At 40.5% G+C, this 26,392-nt stretch overlaps 1 protein-coding gene and 1 long non-coding RNA gene across 21 annotated transcripts in view; one reads left to right on the top strand and one right to left on the bottom strand.

Moving 5' to 3' along the window:
• ATF2 (activating transcription factor 2) overlaps positions 1-13,458 on the bottom strand; it is an 84,973-nt gene extending 71,515 nt beyond the window's left edge. For 9 of the 15 annotated variants that reach the window (XM_038584916.1, XM_038584915.1, XM_038584910.1 and 6 more), the window contains exon 1: positions 13,289-13,458. The gene's annotated coding sequence lies outside the window, so the exon portion shown is untranslated. The remainder of the gene's footprint in view (positions 1-13,288) is intronic. The other 6 variants (XM_038584917.1, XM_038584906.1, XM_038584919.1 and 3 more) reach the window with 1 other exon arrangement.
• Positions 1-26,392, top strand: part of LOC102155817 — a 102,405-nt gene that overhangs the window by 54,066 nt on the left and 21,947 nt on the right. For all 6 annotated transcript variants that reach the window (XR_005384760.1, XR_005384759.1, XR_005384757.1 and 3 more), the window contains one exon: positions 3,203-3,270. This is a non-coding gene — a long non-coding RNA (uncharacterized LOC102155817). The remainder of the gene's footprint in view (positions 1-3,202; positions 3,271-26,392) is intronic.

The raw sequence follows: 26,392 nt of genomic DNA on the forward strand, positions 1-26,392 counted from the left end.
ACTTTGATGAGAATACTAGAAGCTGGAAAGGCTCTCATTTCAAAGCTGGCATCAAAATTCTGTTTTATACAGACTGTTCTTTAAAGGGAAAGGGAACTGAACAGGACAGTTAGCTATATGTGTGTAAAATAGGGACTATACATGGAGCAGCAATTCAAAGGACAAATGTCTCTGTGTAAAGGTAGAGATAAGTTTCTGCAAATTGTTTCTTTCAGGGAAATGTTTATTTTTAAGTAGGGCCTCAGATTTTCCTACGGAGTGTTGTATTCTTATTTTAGCAGTTGCTCACAAAAGACCAGGAACTAACACCCTAGAAAAACAGCAAGATGGACTTCTGGTCCTCACTTCAAGTGAAAGGCAACAAGATTAAGCTAGCAAGCTGTACCTGGCCTATACAGCTTATGTTTTATGCATGCAATGTCAGATTACCATCCAGACTTTGAAAGACATTAAACAATGATCTTTGGGTTTTTTGTTTGTTTTTTTGATAACTTGAAACACAAAGATGTAAAGAACTACTCTTTTTTTACCACTGCTACCCTACCCTAGCTACTGTATATGTACTTCTTATGCAGGTGTACCTTGTTTTTTAAGATTTACTTATTCATGAGAGACACAGACAGAGAGAGGTAGAGACATAGGCAGAAAGAGAAGCAGGCTACTCTCAGGGAGCCCAATGTGGGACTTGATCCCTGAACTCCAGGATCACGCCCTGAGCCAAAAGCAGAGCTCAGTTGCTGAGCCATCCAGGCATCTCATGTGTACCTTATCTTACTGAGCTTCACTTTATTATTCTTCACAGATAGTGCACTTTTTATAAATTGAAGGTTTTTGGCAACTTCACTGTATTTTTTTTTAATTTTTATTTATTTATGATAGTCACGGGGGGGGGGGGGGAGGGCAGAGACACAGGCAGAGGGAGAAGCAGGCTCCATGCACCGGGAGCCTGACGTGGGATTTGATCCCGGGTCTCCAGGATCGCGCCCTGGGCCAAAGGCAGGCGCTAAACCACTGCGCCACCCAGGGATCCCCCCTCTTTTTTTTTTTTTTTTTTTAATTTTACCTTCACTGTATTGAACAACTAACTCTTAGTGCCATCTTTCCAACAGCATTTGTTCGCTTCATGTCTTTGTGTCACATTTTGGTAATTCTTGCAAATTTCAAACTTTTTCATTCTTATTTTATTTGTTATGGTGATTTGTGATCACTGATGTTACTACTGTAATTGTTTTAGGGCACCACAGACTACACCCACATAAAAGTTTAACTGAGAAACTTTGGGTATGTACTAATGTTCCACCTACCAGCTCCTCCCCTATCTCTCCCTCTCTTTAGGTCTCCCGGTGCCCTAAGACACAAAAACATTGAAATTAGGCCAATTAATAATCCTACACTGGCCTCTAAATGTTTAAGGGAAAGGAAGATGGGCATATCTCTCACATTAAACCAAAAGCTAGAAATTATTAAGCTTAATGAGGAAGGCATGTTGAAAGCTAAGACAGGCCAAAAGCTGCACCATACAGGTAGTGAATGCAAGCCGTGAATGCAAAAGTAAACAACTTGATGGAAATCAAAAGTGCTATTCTAGTGAACACACAAATGATAAATGAAACAGCTTTATAATTGAACGTTTTAGTAGTCTGAATAGAAGATCAAACCTGCTACAACATTCCCTTAAGCTAAAACCTAATCCAGACTAAAGCCCTAACTCTCTTTCTTAGAAGGCTGAGAGAGGTGAGGACGCTACAGAGGAAAAGTTGGAGGCTATCAGAATTGGTTCATGAGGTTTAAGGAAAGAAACCACCTTCATAATTATAAAAGTATAAGGTGAGGGGGTACCTGCATAGCTCTGTCAGTAGAGCATGCAACTCCTGATTTGGGGTCATGAGTTTGAGCCCCACACTGGGTGTAGAGATTACTTAATTTTTTTTTTTTAAAGTACAAGATGAAGCAGCAATTGCTAATATAGAAACTGCAGCAAGTTACCTAGAATATCTAGCTAAGATCATTATTAATGAAAGTGGCTACACTAAACAATAGATTTTCAATGTAGATGAAACAGCCATAGTTCAGAAGAAGATGCCATTTAGGACTTTCATAACTAGAGAAAAGTTCACGCCTGGTTTCAAAGCTTCAGGCTCTCTTGCTTGGGGCTAACACAGCTGGTAACTTTAAGTTGAAGCCAATGCTCCTAGATCATTCTGAAAATCTTAGTAATTAGGCTCAGTCTACTCTGTGCTCTGTAAATGGAAGAACAAAATCTGGATGACAGCATATCTTTTTACAACAGGGTTTACTGAATTTTTTAAGCTCACTCTTGATAACTGCTGCTCAGGAAAAGATTCCTTTCAAATGTTGCTGCTCATTGACAATGCACTAGACACCCACAAGCTCTGATGGAGATGTATAAGATTAACATTTTCGTGTCTGCTAAACACACCTATTCCCACCCATGGATCAAGGAGTAGTTCTTTCAAGCCTTAATAGATTTTGTAGAACTGTAGTTACTAAAGATAGTGATTCCTTTGATGGATCTAGACAAAGTAAACTGAAAACCTTCTAAAAAGATGCATCATTCTAGATGCCATTAAGAGTATTTGTGATTCAAAATATCATTAACCGGAGTTTAGAAGATGCTGATGCCAACTCTTATGAATATTTTGAGGGGTTTAAGACTTCAGTGGAGGAAGTAACTACAGATGCAGTGGAAACAGCAAGAGAACTAGAAGTGGAGTCTAAAGATGTGACTGAATTACTACAATCTCACGATAAACCTTAATGGACGAGGAGATGCCTTATGAATGAGCAAAGTAAGTGATTTCTTAAGACGGAATCCACTCCTTGTTGAAATGATAGCAAAGAATTTAGAATATTAATAAAAGTAGTTGATAAAGCAGTGACTGGGTCTGAGAGGACTGACTTCAACTTTGAAAGTTCCATGACTTCATTGATGTCATATTTAAAGAAACTGCCATAGCCACCCCAATCTTCAGCAACCACCACCTGATCAGTGAACACCCATCAAGGGCAAAACCCTACACCAACAAAAAGATTACAAATGGCTGAAAACTCAGATGATGGTTAGTACTTTTCTTTAAGCGATAAAGTATTTTTAAGTTACAGTCTTTATTTTTTTAGATATAATACTAGCACAAAATTAACAGGCTATAACATAGTGAAACATAAATTTTATATGTCCTAGGAAACCAAAAGATTCATCTGATTTGCTTTACTGTGGTCATCTGGAACCAAACCTGCCATATCTCTAAGGTATGTCTGTATGTGGATATAGTTAACCTGGCCTTGTGGGAGGATAGGAGCTAGGCAGGAAGAGGACAGTCTTCTCAAAGCAGTGTTCAAACAGGTGTATGTATTACTTAAAGTACACTAATGCATTCCAAGGGACACCTAAGCAGGATAAGTTTAAGAAAATTTCCATATCTTTAATTTCCCTATGTTTGCTTTCCTAAAAATGATCTGCCTACTTTCCCTAAATCCTCATTCTTCCACAGTTCAAAAGAAACCCATACTTCTCACCCATAACCAAATATCATTACCATGCATTGCCCCAGGTTGTAAAACCGCCATAGAACAAAACAAGGGGATTATTTTAAAAGTTTCTTAAAACCCCTTAATCCAGGCACCACTAAACCTCAGGCTTGTGTCTTTGCCTGTCTTATAAGTATTCCTGTTAAAGCAAAGCTTTGTTTTTAAGAATGGCATTTTGCCCTGTGTTTAGGAATGTTCTGAATTCATATATATTGTTTAGTGTGATGACAGGAACAATAAAACTCTTCATGTAATGATTGCTTCTTCCATTCTCAAAATATTGCCCAAAAATGCTCTGTCCCAATAGAGTTCCATGAAATCAGTAAGAAACTTAGAAAAGTTCAATTTATATTTATTGCAGAGAAGTGTAAGTTGATCAATACCTTAAAACATCAAAATCCACTGGATTCAAATAAAAGTATGTTGAAGAAGTAGAAAAAGATTACAGATCCTAAAACAGAAGATTATCCTGGGTTATCGAGTGGGCCTAATCTAATTATAGGAGACTTTAAGAACAGAAAACTTTCCGGCGCCTTGGTGGCTCAGCAGTTGAGCATCTTCCTTCTGCTTGGTTCATGATCCCAGGGTCCTGGGATTGAGTCTCCCATCAGGCTCCCCACAGGGAGCCTGCTTCTCCCTCTGCCTGTGTCTCTGCCTCTCTCATGAATAAACAAAAATAAAATCTTAGAAGAGAAAACTTTGTCTGGAGTCAGATTCAGCAGCATATAATTCACAGAAATTAGAAGCATGAGAGAGACCTGACATTACTGGAGTGGGCAGGACTGAAAGCCTTTCAGCTTCCATGAGCAAATACCAGCCCTGGTTGTCAGTCCACAAGGGATCTGAATTCAGCCAAAAATTTGAATAAACCTGGAAGTGGATTATCTATCCCCCACTCATTTTAACACGGAATACAGCTCAGGCAACATTAAATTTTGGCTCTGTAAGACCCTAAGCAGAAGCCCCAGCTGAGCCTACCTGGACTTATGACCTACAAAAACTGTGAGATGAATTTGTGTTGCTTTAAGATGCAAAGTATGTGGGGCAAATTGAGATGCAGGAATAGGAAATAGAATGAGCAAAAATGTTAAGATACCCAGGAGGTCAGGCTTGTGTCATAAGGTTTCAGGGCCGCAATACCTTATAGACACAGAACTCTGTGCTGTAATTTCCTTCTCATATCTTGGTCTAGAGCCACAAAATGCAAAAAGTGATCCTAGCGCAATCCTGAAGTCTTGGGAACATCATGATGGTCATAATAACAAAATTTAAACCTAAGAGCTTGAAAATCTGTAACTATGAGCTAGTAGGACTATACTCCCTTTCAAAGTTAAGGTATCTTAACTTTGGGGTTTTTTTTAGATTATTTGAGAGGGTGAGAGCACAAGCCAGGGGCTAGGGAGGAGGGAGAGGGAGAAGAAGCAGACTCACTGCTGAGCTGGGAGCCAGATGTGGGGCTTGATCCCAGAACCCTGGGATCATGACATGACCTGAGCTGACAGCTGATGCTTGACTGACTGGGCTACCCAGGCACCCCTTAATTTCTGTATTAGGAAAAATTTAAATGGGGTGATTTCACTATGGTCCTAGTTCACAAGAAATAACACATCACTTTCACTGTCGTCAAAAAGAATAAAGGATAATACTATATATAAAATACATAGCACAGTATATGGCACTTACATGGTATCTATTAATTTTATTACAAGTTTTACTGTATTTTACTTTGACATTAAGTATATATTTTCCTAATACTAATCAATCCTAATCTTACTACCTTCTTTAAAGCCCCAAACTGAGAACTACATGTTTAACTTTTAAATAAAAGGTTTTTAATCTTTAACCCATGAATTTGATGTTATCCCATACTGTCTAGTTCATCTATGTAAGGAAATCAAATGCCTCAAAAGTGAGAAAAACAGAAGCCCAGCTTTAATGAGGAAAACAGCTTTTAATTTTGCCCCACTCACAGCAGACATGACATGTTCTTCACACTTATCACCAATTCCCAAGAGTATAGAAGTGTTTTGACAAAATTCCTCAAAGTTGATGGCAGACATAAAGAACACCTCAGGCTTCCCAATACTGTATTCATGAAAATGTGAATATGTGAATATTGAGATCAGCCCCATATACGAAAATATTCCTTAGTAAAAATATCAGTTTTAAGTTAAACTTCATTTTTTAAGTGAGTCTTAATTATTCCCAGACCTCTAATCCCTGGGTGATGTAAGATAAGCAAGTTATTGTCTTAAAATTACAACAGAACGTTAGAAATAGACATAGGGGCACCTGGGTGGCTCTGTAGGTTGGTTAGGTGTCTGACTTGGTTTTGGCTCAGGTCATGATCTCAAGGGTAGGATAGAACACTATGGCAGGCTCCACACTCAGCAGGGAGTCTACTTGAGGATTCTTTCCCCCTCTGCCTCCCTCTACTCACCTGTGCGCTCTCTCCCTCTCTAAAATAAATAAATCTTTAAAAAGAACTGTACAAGACCTTGCAGATTTATGGTTATGAACATAAACAATACATATTATGAACATAAAACATAATACAAGTTTTTACTAATAATATCATTTTAGATTTGGTTATCTAATAATGCCCGTAGCATTATTTTTCTAAAGGTAGATGTAAAAAATGTACTATTGCTTTTAAAAAAAAAAAAAAAAAAAAGATTTTATTTATTTATTCACGAGAGACCCAGAGAGAGAGGCAGAGACACAGGCAGAGGGAGAAGCAGGCTCCTCACAGAGAGCCCAATGTGGGACTCCATCCCCAGACTGGGATCATACCCTGAGCCAAAGGCAGACACTCAACCACTGAGCCACCCATGCGTCCCTACTTACTCCTTATTAAAAACTTATCTTTTGTAAAAGTAAAAAGAAAATAGAAATTCATAGCTCACCAAGAATTACAGTAAGTCCTAGCTATCACTGCTATTAAGAGTATATTGATACCAATTTCTCATTATAAAGAGGACAAATTAGATACGATATAGGTTATGTATAATTCCCACTACAACATTAGTAAACTCCTCTCTCTCCTCCTCTCAAAGTATATCAAAATTAAGTGAAAGAATATTACTATAGGAATATTCTCCCCTTGGGAGGCCTGGGTAGCTCAATGGTTGAGCGTCTGCCTTCAGCTCAGGGCATAATCCCAGGTCCAGGGATCGAGTCCCACATCTGGTTCCCTGCAAGGAGCCTGTTTCTTCCTCTATGTTTCTGCCTCTCTCTGTCTCTCATGAATAAATAAATAAAATCTTTAAAAAAAAAAAAAAAAAGGAGTAACCCTCAATCCAGCATATGTCAATAATCTTAAAACCTTCCTTACAAATGATAAAAGACACAGTGATTCTCAAAACTGTGACTGAGAACTGATGGTACAGTTACATTAGTTGAATAATCGTAAAGAATTCAAAAGAACATTAGAAGAAGACATACGGATGGCCAAAAGACACATGAAAAGATGCTCATCGTCACTTATCAGGCAAATGAAAATCAAAACTACAATGAGGTATCACCTCACACCTGTCAGAATGACTAAAATCAAGAACACAAGAAATAATAAGTGTTGGTGAGGATGTGGTGAAAAGAGAACACCTGTGCACTCTTCGTGGGACTGCAAACTGGTGCAGCCACTGTGGAAACCAGTATGGAGGTTCCTCAAAAAGCTAAAAGTAGAACTACGTTAGGATCCAGCAATTGCACTAATGGGTATTTACCCCAAGAATACAAAGACACTAATTCAAAGAGATACATGCACCTGTTAAGTTTATAGCAGCATTATTTACAATGGAAGCAGCCCAAGTGTCCATCAATAAATGAATGAAGATGATGTGATACAGACAGACACACAGACACAAACACCCCTCGGAATATTACCCAGCCATAAAAAAAGAAGGAAACCCTGCCATTTGCAATAATATAGATGGCACCAGAGAATATTATGCTAAGTGAAATAAGTCAGAGAAAGACAAATACCATATGATTTTATTCACATGTGGAATTTAAGAAACAAAAGAAATAAGCAAACAAAAATGTGAGAGAGACAAACCAAGAAACAGACTCTTAATTATAGAGAACTGATGGTTACCAGAAAGGGCGGGGGGTGGGGGGGTTGGAGGAGAATGGATTTAAATAGGTGATAGGGATTAAGGCAGGCACTTGTCATTTATAATGAGAACAGGGTTATGTATGGAAGTGCTGAATCACTAAACTATATACCTAAAACTAGCACTATATAAACCATGACAGTCTAGCTCCTAAAACATTATATACATATTATGTACCAGAAGACTACACTAAGGAAACAACAATGCAGTCAATTTGACTATAAAATACCCATTCATTTCAAAGATTACCTATATGGAAATAAATGTCATCATGAGTTTTAATAACTCATCAATCTATAGGTCAGAGAGTAGCTCTTATATTAAAGCAAACTAGCATGAAACACTCAACATGAAAGCCATGTAAAACTACATCAAATTTAAGGATTGCTGTTACCAGACCGTCAGAAGTTTCAGTAATCTTTATGAGAAATAGTGAAATGACAGTAAATATATATATATATATATCTGTCCCAGCACATGGATCACTCGTAAGCAAATAACTATAGACTGGTCTACTGAATAATTGATATGGTCTACTAAGTAAAACTGCTAAATAATCCAATTTATTTCCATTAATAATTTCTAATTAAGCAATCCTACTTTATTAATCAGCACAACTCCAAAGTTGGTGCGCTCAGATTCTCTTGACAGTGTGGACTTGCTCAACATTTTGGGGAGGTAAAAATTTGGCAATAGAGAAATATTTATATCCTCTGACCTAGTAATCTCAACTGAGATTAGTATCCTACAGAAACAATTAAAAATAAATAAAAAGATTTAAGCACAGAGATGCTCAATTCAATATAAAAATAGAAAATGAAAATTATTTTCCCATTGGGCTTTAAATTGAGGAAATTTTAATGGTCAACTGGTAAACTATCATGTAACCACTATATATTACAAAAGTTAGACAATATGGGGAAATGCAAAAGCTATAAAAATAAAACATAACTGTCTCTAATGATATAATTCTGTCGAAGCCATAATTTATTTTGAAGCTATAATTTATATGCAAAAATTAGAAGGCAACAAAAATAATGAAAAGTTATTTGTCAGTAGGGCAAACTTGTAGTTGATTTCTAGTAACACTATTTTAAGTGTTCAATAAATAGAAACACACTAGCCCACACACAAGAATTAGAAAAAACCTACAAAACTAGAAGAACAAAGCTATGAAGTTGGAATGACAAAGGTAAGGTTTAGGTTCAGGTAAGCAAACTAAAGAACATTTACGGAATTTGTAAATTAAGGTAGTATTATCAAGATAACGAGATCCACTATTAGTCAAATAACCAAAATACACTTGGTATTGTGCCAATGGGCTTTTTGCCAATTTTAAACATTCCCACCCTGTTTTCCCCTACTAATCTTGAGAATCACTGTGGTAATAAGCTACTACTACTGTTGGGACTGTTTCTATTCCTTGGGTATTAAGAGAGAAAAAAAGGAGAATCACTATCTTTGTTAAGATACAGAACGCAGCCATGGGTGAATAAGCCTCAGCCCAAAAACATTCTATTTACATCCCTTCCTGGGGGATGTAAATAGAAAACAAAAAAATGTTTTGGGCAGCCCAGGTGGCTCAGCAGTTTAGTGCCCCCCTTCAATCCAGGGCCTGATCCTGGAAACCCAGGAACGAGTCCCACATCCGGATCCCTGCATGGAGCCTGCTTCTCCCTCTGCCTGTCTCTGCCTCTATCTCTCTCTCTCTGTGTCTCTCATGAATAAATAAATAAAATCTTAAAAAAAAAAACATGTTTTTAATCACTCTACTACCACTGCCAAAATGCCAAGAAAAAAAAAAGCATCACTTAAACATACTTAAAAATGTAAATGAATGTTTCAAGATTGTTAAAAAGAATAAATGAAAGTATATATAATACATACATAGCTATAATTATATAATACAGGACACATTTATAGTAATATATGTAAAGTAATTCCAGTTATTGTTAGCCTTAAAAATCCACAAACTTCCTTAAATTTTCTGAAATTATGTTTTACTCTAACTTTTTAACCTTGAGCTCAAGAAACAGAGCAAAAGAAATAAAATGTTTTGTGGGTTTTCCCTTGGATGAAAATAAGTGAATACTATCACTATACCCCTCATTAAGAATTACATTAAGAAAACATGCAGCATTTTAAGTAAGTCCTTAGTCTCAAGGAATAGGTGTGAAATACTAAGTGAAAAACCAAGTTAAACTAAAATAGTACATTTTAATGACAGTGAATAGCATAACAAGTACTAAATGTATTAATTTCTAAGGATCATTTAACTATCCAATTACTGTTATTCAATGAGTTTTTAAAAAGAGAGATTATCAGAGGATAAACATTATATGGTTTCATTCATTGGGGGAATATTAAAAAATGGGGAAAAGGATTAAAGGGGAAAGGAGAGAAAACAAGTGGGAAATATCAGAGAGGGTGACAGAACACGAGAGACTCCTAACTCTGGGAATGAACAAGGAATAGGGGAAGGAGAGGTGGTGGAGGGGATGGGATCACTGGGTGACGGGCACTGAGGGGGGCACTTGACGGGATGAGCACTGGGTGTTATTCTGTATGTTGACAAGTTGTTTGTTTTTTTTTTAATTTTTATTTATTTATGATAGTCACAGAGAGAGAGAGAGAGAGAGGCAGAGACATAGGCAGAGGGAGAAGCAGGCTCCATGCACCGGGAGCCTGATGTGGGATTCGATCCCGGGTCTCCAGGATCGCGCCCTGGGCCAAAGGCAGGTGCCAAACCGCTGCGCCACCCAGGGATCCCTGTTTTTTTTTTTTTTAAGATTTTATTTTTTTTATTCATGAGAGACAGAGAGAGAGAGAGAGAGAGAGAGGCAGAGACAGAAGCAGGCTCCATGCAGGGAGCCCGACATGGGGCTCGATCCCAGATCTCCAGGATCACACCCTGGGCTAAAGGCGGCGCTAAACCGTTGAGCCACCTGGGCTGTCCAGCACGGGGTGTTATACTATATGTTGGCAAATCGAATTCCAATAAAAAAATATACCAAAAAAAAGGGGGGGGGGATTGTATTATTTGCTCAAAATGACACAGATAAGATCGACACATTTGATCTAATATAATCTAACAATTTATCAGCAGAGAACATCTAAATCATTAAAACCCAACTTTTTCAAAATACAACAATTTAGGTAGGAAAAAATGTAATTATTTCTTGAGACTTAATGCTAGTTATAGGTAGTAGACATTTGATGTGTAGCATTTTTTTTTTAAAGATTTTATTTGAGAGCGAGGAGAGAGCAAGCACTAACAAGAGGGAGAGGAAGAAGCAGGCTCCCTGCTGAGCAAGGAGTGGGGCGGGGGGTCATCCCAGAACCTTGGGATCATGACTCCAAGCGAAGGCAGACACCTAACCAACTGAGCCACCCAGATGCCCCTAGCATAACATTTTTAAAAATGATATTCAGATAGCTTTTAAATCCTGAATACCAAGAAAAAGCATCCCTCCAAATTATGTTAAAGAGCTGACATAATAATCTTAATTTGTACTGTTTAAAAATATGAAACAAATACTCCAAGTAAAGAAAATACAGGAATTTCTGGATTACATATTTAATACATTATGATATAGTGCCCCAAGGATGAAATATACATTCTTATAAGGTTAAAAAGAATTTCCAAGAAATGCAATGAGATCTACAGAAGACACATGTACCTTAAAAACACACACACACAGTTCCTGAAAGCTCCTTCCTTATTGACAAATACAAACATCTATGTTCTAAATTACCACAATATATTTCAAATAATTAAAAATCTAATGGCCGTAATCCTCTCGAAGCAAGATAAAACAGGTCTTCGGAAAGCAGCATACAAACAACCATAAATTTGTAAGATTCTTATAAATTACAAAGACCAAGATTTTTGGGATGCCCGGGTGGCCCAGCGGTTGAGCATCTGCCTTCCGGCTCAGGTGCGTGACCCCGGGGTCCTGGGATGGAGTCCCAAATGGGGCTCCCTGCATGGAGCCTGCTTCTCCCTCTGCCTCTGTCTCTGCCTCCCTCTCTCTCTCATTAATAAATCTTTCTTTTTTTAATAAATAAAATCTTAAAAAAAAAAAGACCAAGATTTTTAATTGTTACTCAATTACTGATGACCTTAAAGATTCAAGAACATCCTTAACTAATTCTTTATCTGTAAGAGGGCATCTCTTTTTTTTTTTTTTTTAAACATCCTTTACAAAGATACTCTTGCAGTTCTGCGAAGTGTTTACAGCGGATTCCTCAAATCAGTGTAACAAATGTAATCACAAGATGGAATTGCTACTGTGTTTGCCTTTCAGGTCACTTAACCTGTAGGGCTGACTTTTGAACAAGCTTATTACCTTCAAGTTCTGGTACAACGGACCAAGGTTACACGGCTATTTAAAAACGACGCCTAGAAAGGCTATTACTTACTGACAGTGCCAGTGGTTTCTTCACACAGGACACAAAGTGCACTCAGAGAGGTACAGGTTTGTCTGGACATCAAGTGTGTACATTAAAGTCAACGCACGGTTACCGTCTCCATAATTTAAAACCCCCAAGAAATGAGGACTTTCACATTATGATTTAACTATCAGTCAACAGGGCGAAGGTCGTCCATCAGGTGTAATCCCTTTACTCTACCATATTGACGGTAGTTTTGCGCTTGGCCTCAACCAGTTTTCAACTCCCCCCCCCCCCCGCCCCCGCCCCCCAAGCGAAAGCAATTTCAGACTATCTAAGGACACAAATGATCCCCAGCTCCTCCGCCTTCTCCTTCCTCTAGCGTCGGTTCAACGAGCTAACACAAAAAATACAGACACACACAGTCACTCCCTCGGCCCTGGTCCCTAGGGCATTAAAAAAAAAAAAAAAAAAGGCACAGGTTATTTACCCTACAGAGGCTCTGCAGTCCGTGCGGGGAGGTTTAAAAAAAAAAAAAAAAAGAAAAGAAAGAAAATGGGGGAAAATACCAGAATCAATCTGCACCCACACCTCAGCCCCGCCCCACAGGGAAAAAGCGGGGGGTGGCGGGAGTGTGAGGGGGCAGAAAGGACAGAACCGGCGGGGACTTCCAGCTCCCGGGCTGCCCAGGCCGTCGGCGCGGCCGCAGGCGGGGACCCCGACCCCCCTCCCCGCCAGCATCACCCACACAGTCCCCGCACCCCCGAGTCCTGGGCGGGGAGACCCGAGCCGGCCCTCTCCCTGCAGATCCAAGGGCTGAAGGCGGGGGTCTCCCTGCGCCCCCGGGGGTGCGGCGTGGGGGCGCCCGGACACCTCCGACCTAACCGGGGAAGGGGAAGGCGAACCGGGGGGGAGGGGTCTAAGAGGCGCCGTTATTCCTTTTTCCTCCTCGTTAGGAAAGCGCGCGAGCGGGGAGGGGCCGGAACGACGAACGCCAGTTCCCTATAACGGGCCCGCCGGGCCGGCCGGGCTCCCCGCCGCCGACGCCGCGCCTGCCGCGCAGCTGGCGGGACGGCCTGGGTCGCCCCGAGGGCCGGGCACCGAGGCAGGAGCGCCCGAGGCGATGGGAAGCGGGGGGTGGGGACTACGCGGAGCGACGTCGCCATGTTAGCGCCTTCTCTCTCCCTCTCCCTCCAGCCGCAGCCCTGCGGCCTTCCGCCCGCGCTACTCACCTTCCCAGGTCGCTAGTTCATGCTTCTCGCTGCCGCCCGGGAGGCCCGAGCTCAGCCGTGTTTACAAACTACCCCTGGAGGAAAGGGCTGAACCGCACTTTAAAGGCCACGGGCTCCCACAGGCTTCCGTCCTCTCTCGCGAGATCCGACTGACACCCCTTTCTCCCCGCCCCGCTCCCGGCATCCCCCCTTTCTTCTCGCGCCCCTCCCCTCCGCGCACACGCCCCTTCTTGCCTTCCTTTCGACCGAGCGCCTCCGGGTCAGGTGATGCCGTCAGCCTTCAGCGGCAGGGGGCGGGACCTGAGGAGGGAGGGGCTGGAGGGGGCGGGAACCAAAGGCCACTCAGTCGCAGACGATTGGTCAAGGAGCCCAGAGGGCGGGAAGCGGTTCCGGAAGGGGGCGGGGCCGAAGGAGCCGGAGGGGAGGAGCCTCCGTCACCTGCGGAAGGCTGTGATTGGCTGGGGCTGGAGACTGGCGGGGCTGTGGATGCGGGAACAGGTGGATGTCGGGGTGGCCCAAGGGCTTGACGGTGCGCGCCGAGGACGAGGGGACCTGCGGAAGAGGCTGCGAGTGGCGGGAGGGGAGGCGCGAGGAGGCCTCCGAGCTCCGTCACGGGAGCCCAGTATTTCTGCTGCCGTCCCTTCCGGGCCCTGGGTAGGAAGGAGGGCAAAACGTTAGGCGGGCGCGCGCCTGGACCCACTTTTCTGCTGCCCTGAAATGTGAGACGGGGAGGTTCCGTGGAGCTGAGATTTGGGAGAGGCGGAGTTTGCAGCAAAATGCCCCTCCCCCTCAAGGCCTCCACACGCCTGAAGCGGGAAAGAGAAGTCAGCTTTTTTTTTTTTTTTTTTAAGATTTTATTTATTTATGTATAAGAGATGGAGAGAGAGGCAGAGACTCAGGCAGAGGGAGAAGCAGGCTCCATGCAGGGAGCCCGATGCGGGACTCGATCCTGGGTCTCCAGGATCACGCCCTGGGCTGAAGGCTCAACCGCTGAGCCACCCGGGAGTCCCAAGAGAAGTCAGTTTTGCAAAAAGAAAAGAAAAGAAAAAAAAAGTGTCAGTTTTGCAAAAAAAAAAAAAAGTCAGTTTTACAAAGAAATGAAAAAGCCTTTGGATGGCATTTGTTCAAATTTTACGAAGCTATCGCTGATATTGGTTGTTCCGGCTCCTGAACGCCTGGTACCCGGAAGGATATGAAATGCAGCGCCCCCCACTATATAACTGTAAGTTGAAACAGCTCAAGGAGTTGCTTGCAAGAGAAAATCTTCCTTAGGAAGGTGTATTCTATCAATTTCCCTTTACTTAGTAGTTACAGATTTTAAACGTATCACCTTTAATGCAGATAATTTCAAACTTTTAAAACATCAACTCCTTAGTAACCTTTACTGGGGACCGAAGAACACCAAATTAGAATATGGACTAGAAATGGCTCTCTTCTCATAATACTAGCCAGTGCTCACTAGGTTGCTACGATGACAAAGAAATGTCTGTCAAGCTTTGAAAGTAGCTGTTTAAAAAAGAGTTAGAGAAGGGAGACCATTTGATTAATTTAACTTGAGGGACAAAAGATACCATATTTTCTGTTCTGCAGTCGACACAGATACACTCATGAAAACACAAAGAATAGTACTGAAAATATTTTTTAATGTTGCTCTATGATTCTTTATATAACTTAAATATTTCGACGTCAAGTGTGGGGATATTGATTGTTCAATAAATGGACACAATGGAAAGTATGATCAAGGGCTCCCACAAACATTTGTTATAATGATTTCTTTAAAGTTAGATTTTCTCAGTGCCTTGGTTTTTCATGTATTATATGACTTCTAGTCTATGACAAGTTATGAGTAAAGTTTGTGTATTAATGTAAAATGCACTCTCAAACATCCAAGTCAAAGTGAAACTGAAATTATTGGAAGTTTGTGGGGTATCGTATTTGAAAAGTTAATTTGCAGTTTAATAATGGTATCTGGCATAAAAGTGAAATTCTCATGGCACTGAACATTTTAGCAGGTTTCTGGCCTGTGTACACGTATGTGAGCCAACTCACTCGTCTTTTAAAACTAATTTCACTGGGCAGCCCGGGTGGCTCTGTGGTTTGGCGCCTGCCGTCGGCCCAGGGTGTGATCCTGGAGACCTAGAATCAAGTCCCACATAGGCTCCCTGCATGGAGCCTGCTTCTCTCTCTCAGCCTGTCTCTCTCTCTCTCTCTCTCTCTCATGAATAAATAAATAAATAAATCTTTAAAAAAATTTTAAATTTAATAAATAAATAAAATCTTAAAAAAAACAACTAATTTCATTATTCAAGAGACCAAAAAGAAGCTAGAATATTAACACTATTCATGTCCCAAATTAAAATGAAAGTACTGGGGATCCCTGGGTGACTCAGCGGTTTGGTGCCTGCCTTTGGCCCAGGGCGCAATCCTGGAGTCCCCGGGATCGAGTCCCACGTCGGGCTCCTGGCATGGAGCCTGCTTCTCCCTCTGCCTGTGTCTCTGCCTCTCTCTCTCTCTCTCTCTCTATCATGAATAAATAAATAAAACCTTAAAAAAAAAAAGTCTGGATCATAGATCCTAATTAAAATAAAATAAAATAAAATAAAATAAAATAAAATAAAATAAAATAAAATAAAATAAAAGTACTAGTCCTATCTAGTATTAGAATTGTGGTAGTGTTTGAGTCACATAGCACAAATTATATCAGTTAAACCTCAGCAGGTCAGATTACTGACACAAAATATGATAATGGGCAGGATGTGCAATTGACAAATCACAAGTTGTTAGGTCAAGTATGTATTCACTAAAATGGTACTTCTTCACTCCATCTCTCAAAATGCCTAATTCTCTGAGAAAAAGAACTTTCAATGTTTTGGCATTTCGAGAATGCAGGTTGGTGCAGCCACTTCAGAAAACAGTGTGGAGGTTCTCAAGAAGTTAAAAATAGAGCTACCCTATGACCCAGCAATCGCACTATTGGGTATTTAGCCCAAAGATACAGATGTAATGAAAGGATAGGACACTTGCACCCCAATGTTCACAGGAGCAATGTCCACAGTAGCCAAACTGTGGAAGGAGCCTCGGTGTCCATTGATGGATGGATAAAGAAGATGTGGTCTAGGGCAGCCCTAGTGGCTCAGCGGTTTAGCGCTGCCTTCAGCTGGGGCGTGATCCCGGAGATCCGGGATCGAGGCCCACATCCGGCTCCCTGCATGGGGCCTGCTTCTCCCTCTGCCTGTCTCTCTCTCTCTCTCTCTCTGTGTCTCTCATGAATAAATAAATAAAATCTTTAAAAAAGAAGATGTGGTTTATATATACAATGGAATATTAACCATCAGAAAGGATGAATACCTACCATTTGCTCCGATGCAGATGGAACTGGAGGGTATTATGCTAAGTCAATCGGAGAAAGACCATCATACGGTTTCACTAATACGTGGAATATAAGAAATAGTGAAAGGGAACATAAGGGAAAGGAGGGAAACTGAGTGGGGAAAAATTAGGAAGACAAACCATGAGAGATTACTAACTGGGAAACAAAGGGTTGCAGAAGGGGAGAAAGTGGGGGGATGGGGTAACTGGGTGACCCGCACTAGAGGGCACGTGATGAGATGAACACTGGGTGTTATACTATATGTTGGCAAATTGAATTAAAATAAAATATTTTTTAAAATGTTATGGCGTTTCCAAAGAAATCTGTGGGCAGCCCGGGTGGCTCAGTGGTTTAGCGCTGCCTTCAGCCCAGGGCCTGATCCTGGAGACCTGGGATCAAGTCCCACCTCCGGCTCCCTGCATGAAGCCTGCTTCTCCCTCTGCCTGTGTCTCTGCCTCTCTTTCTCTCTCTCTCTCTGTTCTCTCATGAATAAACAAATATAATCTTTTAAAAAAAAAGTTTACATCAATTAGATTTTCTTAAAACAATTATTTTCCATTCACTTATATCAAAAATTTGAAATTCTTTTCTCCAGTTGTGAATGAATTATTTTCAATTGACAATAGGTTTAGTTTTAAATTTCTCCACATCCCTACTTTTCCAGTCTGTTGTCAAGTAGCTAAATATCTACATATTGGACTACAGGAACATGTTATGTTTTTAAAGATTTTGTTTATTTATTTGAGAGAGAGTGAGAGAAATCAGAGGGAGATGGAGAAGCAGACTTGCTGCTGAGCAGAGAGCCCAATGTGGGGCTTAGTTCCAGGCCCCTGACATCATGATCTGAGCTGAAGGCAGATGCTGAACTGATGAGCCACCCAGGCACCCTGAGGAACATGTTACTTTAAAGAAAATCTTTCAGGAGTCCTCATAGAAGAGAGAATTATTATTTAGAAATATAAATAGTACTCTGTTCTGTTGCAAGAAAGCAGTTTTAGCTACTTTACTTTTTTAAAAAGTAAACAAATGAGAAAAAATGAAGGAGATCACAGGAAAGAAACAGGTGGAAAGGATGTAAATCTGTTCCATGTGCTTGTTGGCAACCTGGTGGTTAGAAAGTGTCTTATTTTACATATTCATAGTTCCACAACAGTTCCTTTACTATAACTTTTCCACAAATGGAGATAACATTCCGCTTAGACAAAATGAATGTAGTTCTTATTTTTGGTTCTGATCTCATGAACTTGTCTCACTATCCATATCTTCATAAAATGCTTTGCTTTTCAATTTTTTTTCCTCATTCCTCAATATCCTCTAATAGCCCTAAGATTCTCTACAACCCTAAAATTCTCTACAATCTTCTCTTCTGCAAGTGCGGGAAATTTGTTCTGGATCCCTTCTTTGCCTGTCTCATCATTCCACACATGCATCTAGCCAACTTGACTCCTAAGAAAATTAGTGAGGATCTGGTAAATCTCCTTTAAGAACCCAGCATGACTTCTGAATAAAATTGGTATCCCTTAGATACAAGAGGCTATTTGAAGAAAACTATTTCTACCACAGAAATGTCCATTATTACATACTGCAAGAAACAATGGAGGCCTCTGAATGCTCTCAAAACCTTCCAAATGCCACAGAATGTGGAATCTCCACCTTGTTCAGAAGCTATTATGTGGTTGTTAATCCATTAATCTGCAACGTTTCTTCAGAATTCAACTAAAACCATGCTCCAGTGTATATACGCTTATATGTAGTATATAAATACACAAATATGTATATATGAAAAATAGGGTGAAAAGAAAGATTTAATTTGTAAGACATAGTTTCAGTTTGTAGCTAAACAAAACAGCATGCTCCAGGGCATTCCTTATGTTTGGATTGGACTTAGAGAAAGCCTCTACATTTTCACAGGTAATCCTCAAGATGCAGCCCAGTACAGAGTGATGAGATGAGGACAGCATGGTGCTAGACATTTTAGTTGATTTTTTTGGTAGCTTCTGCCTCCTGGCAGATCTTTCCTTCCCTCTGACAACCTGGTGTTTTCCTGCACATCCCTGAAATGGCCTATGTTGTAGTTAACCTTTCAGCATCTGGTCTCACTATGAAAATTTCCATTCAGAACATTCCAAGTACAAGGAAGGTCCTTGTCCACTTCCCACCCCGTCTTTGGGTCTCAAAAGAGTTTGTAATTAACTATGTATGGCATTATGAGGAAAAAATTAGAGAGTTCTATTTATCTTCAAATTGTACATTAGCTCATTTCAGCTTCAGTGAGACCAGTCCAAAGAGAGAGAATGGAATTTAAGGGTCTACTTTCCATCCTTCATATCAATGCCTCCTTCTACTTCTTACCCCACTCACTAGAAAAAGGGTTTATCATCATCATACTTAGCTTTCCACACACAATTAAATTACCAATACAGGTAGACAGGACCACTCCTAGGGCAAAAAATTTTGTCTGGCATTCCAGTGTCTACCCTTGATGACTCCCCATAACTAGTCTGTCAACCTGTGGCCCACATAATACCAAAGCCATGAATTCCTTATGCCAGAAACTAAGAAAGGCCTTGTCATATGGACCCTCTTAGGCCCTAGACTAATACCTTGCTCTTTCCAGTTACATTCTCACCTTGGAGACAGCCTCTTAGGTTAACTGTTAACCTAATGCTCCGTTTCTATATAGTTCACTACTCATAAAATATCAATATTTATTAAGCATGCACATGCCAGGCACTGTTCTGGCCCTGCAGCTACAACTATAAACAAGACACAGTCCTAAGGAGACTTTTGTGAGAGAGGAGGGGTGTCACAACACATTTATAAACAGTAAGATAATTTAAACAGTAGTGCTATGGAGACCCAAAGCAGAAATGTGATAACATACATTATTATAAGCTTACTCCTTTTGTACAACTTTAGGGATCTTGAGAGCTAAAGATGTTTTAGATATCTCTAGAGAGGTAGATAAATACTTTGAGCTGGACTTTAGGTAAAAGTCTTGAGAGAATAATATTGAGCTGTTCATCTCAGAGATGCAGCCAAACCGTGTAAACTATTTGAGAAGGCAAACCCTGGGACTCTCCTGTAAGAGGAGCAGATCCTGGAATCTCCAAGGCTGGGAAATGCTGACTAAATACTTTTTTAAAAAGCAGCCACTGCCAACAACGGTTAGTCCTCTTAGGAGTCTCTGCCAACATCAGTTGTAGGATGTTAGCTCGTGCGAACAGAACAATCAAAAGCCCTTGGATTTGTGAGTCCCAATTGATCTTAGGTCAATTCTTCTCTTCAGTAGTTAAGCTCCCTTGAAAAAGCAGCTCTAAGTTACTAAACATCTGAGAGGAGATAGATTACTTGCTTCATTCAGGAAAAAGAAGTGCAGATTCTTACTAGGAATGTGAGATTTTAGAGATTATAAATAGATTGATAGCTGAAAGGATGTGACCTAGGAATAGAGGGTTACCCTCAATTTACAAAACTGATGTTTCTATAAAGTTGAAAGTGAAATGCTATATTGGAGTCTGTTTTCTCATTGACAGATTAGACAGTGGTTCTAATTTTTTATTTTGGGCCCGTGCACTCCATGTTAACATAAATAGCATTTTTTTGGAGAGTAACTATATTTTCCAAAACAAAAGTATTACCAAAAAAATAGAATAATGGCATTGTTTTCACTTTTGTAAATAACAGTGTCACTCTTAATAGTAGCTGTATCTGGGATCCCTGGGTGGCGCAGCGGTTTAGCGCCTGCCTTTGGCCCAGGGCCAGATCCTGGAGACCCGGGATCGAATCCCACGTCGGGCTGCCGGTGCGTGGAGCCTGGTTCTCCCTCTCCCTCTGCCTGTATCTCTGCCTCTCTCTTCTCTGTATCATAAATAAATAAAAAAAAAAACTTCAAAAAATAGTAGCTGTATCTATTTCTGTACTTGATCTGTTGCAATATGTTGTTTGGGCTGAAGTTCTGATGACAGTCTAGCCTCATGCAGCTACGTAAGTGGAAGAGCGAAGACCTTGTGAACCCCATGAAAGGTTCTAAGGGCCCTCAGAAGTTTTCAGACCACACTTTCAGAATCACTGGGTTAGCAATACATTCCAAAAGGGGTGGGGCAGAGAGCTGCCCAATTAATGAGTTGATAGCTTTTTAAAAGATAAGGAGCCTGAGTGAAGGCATATGGGGAATTGTATTCTAGTACATTGCCCTCAAAACTTAACGTATATACAAATCACATGCAATCCTTGCTAAAATTCAGATTCTGATTCAGAAAATTGTGTGTGAAGCTCTAGAACCTGTATCTCTGACAAGCTCCCAAGTGATGCCAACACTGATGATCCTCGGACCTCACTTTGAGTAGCAATGCTGTAGTATATTGTGATATACACAATGCCAGAAAGCCTATAAAAGAATGTACAGGTGAGCTTCTGTGTATGTGTGGTGTGAGAAGAGAGTAGGATATGGGTGGGTGGAGGGAAAAGAAGAATATAAACAAACTCATGCTATCTACTTTTTTTTTTTTTAATTTTTATTTATTTATGATAGTCACAGAGAAAGAGAGAGAGGCAGAGACACAGGCAGAGGGAGAAGCAGGCTCCATGCACCAGGAGCCCGATGTGGGATTCGATCCCGGGTCTCCAGGATCACGCCCTGAGCCAAAGGCAGGCGCCAAACCGCTGCGCCACCCAGGGATCCCCATGCTATCTACTTTTTAAAAAATCTGTAAAAATGATACTGCTTATAAATCCTATACTATCACAAGTTTTGACTACTACTTATTAACTCTCTGTACACCAGAGCAAGCTAAGGCATAATGTTGCTATTGGCAGAGACAGAGTCCAACTGCCATGTTTGTTGAGGCAGAGGAGGATGGTAATAGCTCTGAAAAAAAATTATTGGCCCTAATAATGTAAAGAATTGGGCAGGGGCACCTGGGTGGGTCAGTTGGTTAAGCAGCTGTCTTTGGCTCAGGTCATGATCCCGGGGTCCTGGGATGGAGCCCTACATCGGGCTCTCTGCTCAGCAGGGAGCCTGCTTCTTCCTCTCCCAACTGCTCCTGCTCTCTCTCTCAAATAAAATCTTAAGAAATAAAGACTTGGGCAAGTAATTGATGGACTTTGTATTTAGGTTTTAAGTCCCTATTATCAATAGAGTAATACCATAAAAGTACTAAATTAATATATGCTCAGCATGTAGAGACTTCAACTCATAATTTCAGATATAGAAATCACATATTTAAAAGGCTTTGCAGAGGATAGTATTGATATTTTTTTTAATTAGATTTATTTATTTATTCATTCAGAGAGAGAGAGAAGCAGAGAGAGAAGCGGGCTCCATGCAGGGAGCCCAACGTGGGACTCGATCCCAAGTCTCCAGGATCACGCCCTAGGCTGCAGGCAGCGCTAAACCGCTGCGCCACCGGGGCTGCCCTGATATTTTCTTTTCCCAAACATTTAACATCCAAACCAAACCACGTTGGCTAAAATTACTAAATAGAATTTAAAACTTACAGCAGAAACATGAATATATATTTTTTGGTTCTCAAATGATATTTCCCATTTATCTATAATCGTTCTTTAAACTTAACTTTAGTGACATTCATTTCCAACCAACTTGAGCTGCTCAGGAAATTTTTATCGTTCCTTAGACCTACCTTACCTCCAAGAGCTTGAACTTTGAAGTTCTTTTTATTTCTTGACTATTTATTGGCTCTTATTGAAATGGATCTTCAACTTTATTGTACTTCCTGGGCCCTTGACCATTCTATTTATTTACTTACTTATTTATTTATTTATTTTTTATTTATTGAGAGAGAGAGAGAGGCAGACACAGGCAGAGGGAGAAGCAGGCTCCATGCAGGCAGCCCGACATGGGACTCGATCCCAGGTCCCCAGGATCACACCCCGGGCTGCAGGCAGCGCTAAACTGCTGCGCCACCGGGGCTGCCCTCTATTTTATTTTCACAAAATACATGTAACAAAATTTACCATCTTAACCATTTTAAATATATATTTTCAGTGATATTAAATACATTCATGAGGAGCACCTGGCTGGCTCATTTGGAAAAGCATGTGACTTGATCATGGAGTTCTGAGTTTGAGCCCCATGTTAGGTATAGAGATTACTTAAAAAAAATACATTCATAATGTTATGCAACCATCATTACCATCCATGTTTATATCTTTTCATTTCATGAAACAAACTTTTCTTGTTAAACTAGAAGCCCCCCCCTTCTTTCCATCCAGCCCCTCGCAACCACAATTCTAATCTCTATGATTTTGACTACTCTACCTAAGTGGAATCATACACTATTTTGTCATTTCGTGAAAGGTTTGTCTCACTTAGCATAATGTCCTCAGGGTTCATCCACATTGTAGTATCAGAATTTCTTTCCTTTTTAAGAATAAAGAATATTCTACTGCATGTATATACCACATTTTGCTTATACCATTCATCCATCATCAATGGATACTTGGTTTGCTTCCATAGTTTAGCTATATTAATGCTGCTGAGAACATGAGTGTACAAATAACTCTTTAAAACCTTGCTTTCGGTTTTTGGGGTATATACTCCTTTAAGTGGAATTGTTAGATCATATGGCAATTCTATCTTTAACTTTTTGAGGAACCACCATACTGTTTTCCACAGCAGCTGTACCATTTTACATTCCTACCAACAGTGCACAAGGGTTCCAATTCCCCTATATCCTCGCCAACACTTTTGCTTTTATAGTTGCCATACTGCAGGGTGTGAAGTTGTATCTCATTGTAGCTTTGATTTACATTTCCCTAATGATTAGTAATAGTGAGCATCTTTTCATGTACTTGTCAACCATTTGCATATCTTCAGAGAAATGTCTAAGTCCTTTGACCATTTTTAAATTGTTTTCATTGTTGAGTTTTAGGACTTCTCTATATATTGTGGATATTAATCCCTTATCACATACAGGATTTGCAAATATTTTCTTCCATTTTGTGGGCTTTTTACTCTGTTGACCGTGTCTTTTATTGCACAATATTGTAACTTTCATATTCAATTTATCTAAAATTTTTTCCCCTGTATCTTTGGTGTTGTATCCAAGGAATCATTGCCAAATTCAGCGTCCTGAAGGTTTTGCCCTGTTTTCTTCTAAAAGATTTGTAATTTTAGGTCTTACATTTAAGTCTTTGATCCATTTTTGTTAATTTTTGTTATTAGCTAAGGGTCCAACTTCATTCTTTTGCATGTGAATAACCAGTTTTCCAGGCACCATTTGTTGAAAAGGCTATCATTTCTGGACCCTCCTGTCAAAAATTATTGGACCAGGGATGCCTGGGTGGCTCAGTGGTGGAGTGTGCCTGCCTTTGGCTCAGGGTGTGATCCCGGAGTCCCAGGATGGAGTCCCACATCCAGCTTCCACATCCATGGAGCCTGCCTCTCTCACTAGCATGAGTAAATAAATAGAATCTCAAAAAAAAATTATTGGACTATACATGCAAGTATTTATTTCTATTCTATTTCATTGGTTTACTTTTTTAAAAAATTAATTTATTCAGGGGATCCCTGGGTGGCTCAGCGGTTTAGCGCCTGCCTTTGGCCCAGAGCGTGATCCTGGAGTCCAGGGATTGAGTCCTGCATTGGGGTCCTGGCATGGAGCCTGCTTCTCCCTCCTCCTGTGTCTCTGCCTCTGTGTGTCTATCATAAATAAATAAATAAATCTTTAAAAAAATTTTATTTATTCAAGAGAGACAGAGAGAGAGAGAGGGAGAGGCAGAGACACAGGCAAAGGGAGAAAGCAGCAGGCTCCATGCAGGGAGCCAGACGTGGGACTCGATCCCAGGTCCAGGATCAGGCCTGGGCCAGAGGCAGGTGCTAAACCACTGAGCCACCTGGGGATCCCCTATTTCATTGGTTTATTCTATCTTTATGCCACTAACACTGTTTTGATTACTGCAGCTCTGTAGGATGTTTTGAAATAAGTAAGTTGGTACATCATATTTTAAACTCTCTCTTTAGTTCTTTGATCATCTTTAAGATGATTGTTTAATAGTCTTTGTGTAGGAGATCTGCTATCAGGCCTTTTTTAGCAAGATTGTTTCTTTTCTCTTTGAATGGGCCATACTTTCCTGTTTTTTGAACATCTTGTGATTTTTTTTTGTTGCAAACTAGACGTCCGAATAATATGGTATCTCTGGCAATCAGATTACCCACCTTCCCTAGGGTTTATTTTTTATTTTATTATTATTTTTTGGTTGTACACTGTCTCTGTATCAAGGATTAGTTGATATTTAAACTTAATATTTTTTCAGGTCTTTTTTTTATTTTTTTTTTATTTTTATTTATGATAGTCACAGAGAGAGAGAGAGGCAGAGACATAGGCAGAGGGAGAAGCAGGCTCCATGCACCAGGAGCCCAACGTGGGACTCGATCCCGGGTCTCCAGGATGGCGCCCTGGGCCAAAGGCAGGCGCCAAACCGCTGCGCCACCCAGGGATCCCTTTCAGGTCTTTTCTGAGTCTTTTCTTAGGTATGAGTGGTCACTTTCAAATTTTCCCAGTATATATGCAGTTACTTTTAAATGTCCTAGTCTTTAGCATCCAGTTCCCCAAAAGGGGAAAAAGAAAAAAGGGGGAAATGGATGCCTTTCCCTGAAGTCACTTCAGCTATAGGGGAAGGCGGTTGCAACAATGAGGGGAGGTACAGCAACAATGGCCACTCTCTTCTTTATCTACACTCCTGTAATCAGAAGTAGCAATCAGTGATCAAAGCATTGATAACCAGCATTTGGAGGACATGGTTCTTTTTGCTTACCCTGGCTCCAGAAAGCTGTATGAAGCTGCTCCAGGAAGATGTGCATAGCAGCCTGCCCTGGGCCTAGGGCTGAGGGGTGGCAGCTGCTATTCTATGAAGACCTGAAATTACATTAACCCCAATTTACAGTTCAAGCCTTCTTCTGGAAGTTACAAGCCTTCGATAGAGTCCCAATATACTTAAAATAGATTTGGACAGTACAATTGTTGTTTAGGTGGGAATCTCTCTTTCTGGTGCTTCCCACAATACCCTTGAACTCTCTCTTTTATTCCAACTTACCACTCCTCCTATTGTGGTTTTACTCATTCCTGAGTTTGAAGCTCATAGGTTAGCTGTTGAAAAATGTGCTTGCTTGCTGTCTGCTTAGAGCTCCTTTGACCTGTCATTTCTTTTTGTCAGTAACCAGTCTTGATAACCATCACCATTCTCTATCAGTTTGTGTTAACATTGCTGAGGAGTCATAAAACTAGGTTAACAAAACTTAATACAAATTTATGGTACTACCTGGAGCTGGGTTCTTACTGTGGCTCTGCACTTGTTTTATCCTCATCTACTCCATACCCACCATACCTTTCCTCTTTTCAAGCCTACAACACTAAGATTATGCTTCAATTTTGTGCTTTTCCAAAATAAAATTTCTCCCAAATGAGCTTTTCCTTTTTCATGCTTTACATAAACATAGAAAATAAAAAAGTAAGGGCTTTAGAATTAAGGAAGGTCTGAATCTGGATCCTGACTTTGCCACTTAATAGTTAACTAGCTGCTAATGAGATTTTCTTCCTAGAAACTCAATACTTTGTTATAGACACTTAATTACTTAATGTTGAGACTGAATAGCAAAAACCACCCCGAAACATAGTCTAACAAGGCTTCAATTCCTAAAAAGCGGACAGGATTTATTTTTAGATTTAGCTGTGTAGGACCAGCCAAGTTAGTCTTGGAAGGCAATTCTGCTC

The sequence above is a fragment of the Canis lupus genome, chromosome 36 (assembly GCF_011100685.1).
Source record: "Canis lupus familiaris isolate Mischka breed German Shepherd chromosome 36, alternate assembly UU_Cfam_GSD_1.0, whole genome shotgun sequence".
Lineage (NCBI taxonomy): Eukaryota > Metazoa > Chordata > Mammalia > Carnivora > Canidae > Canis > Canis lupus.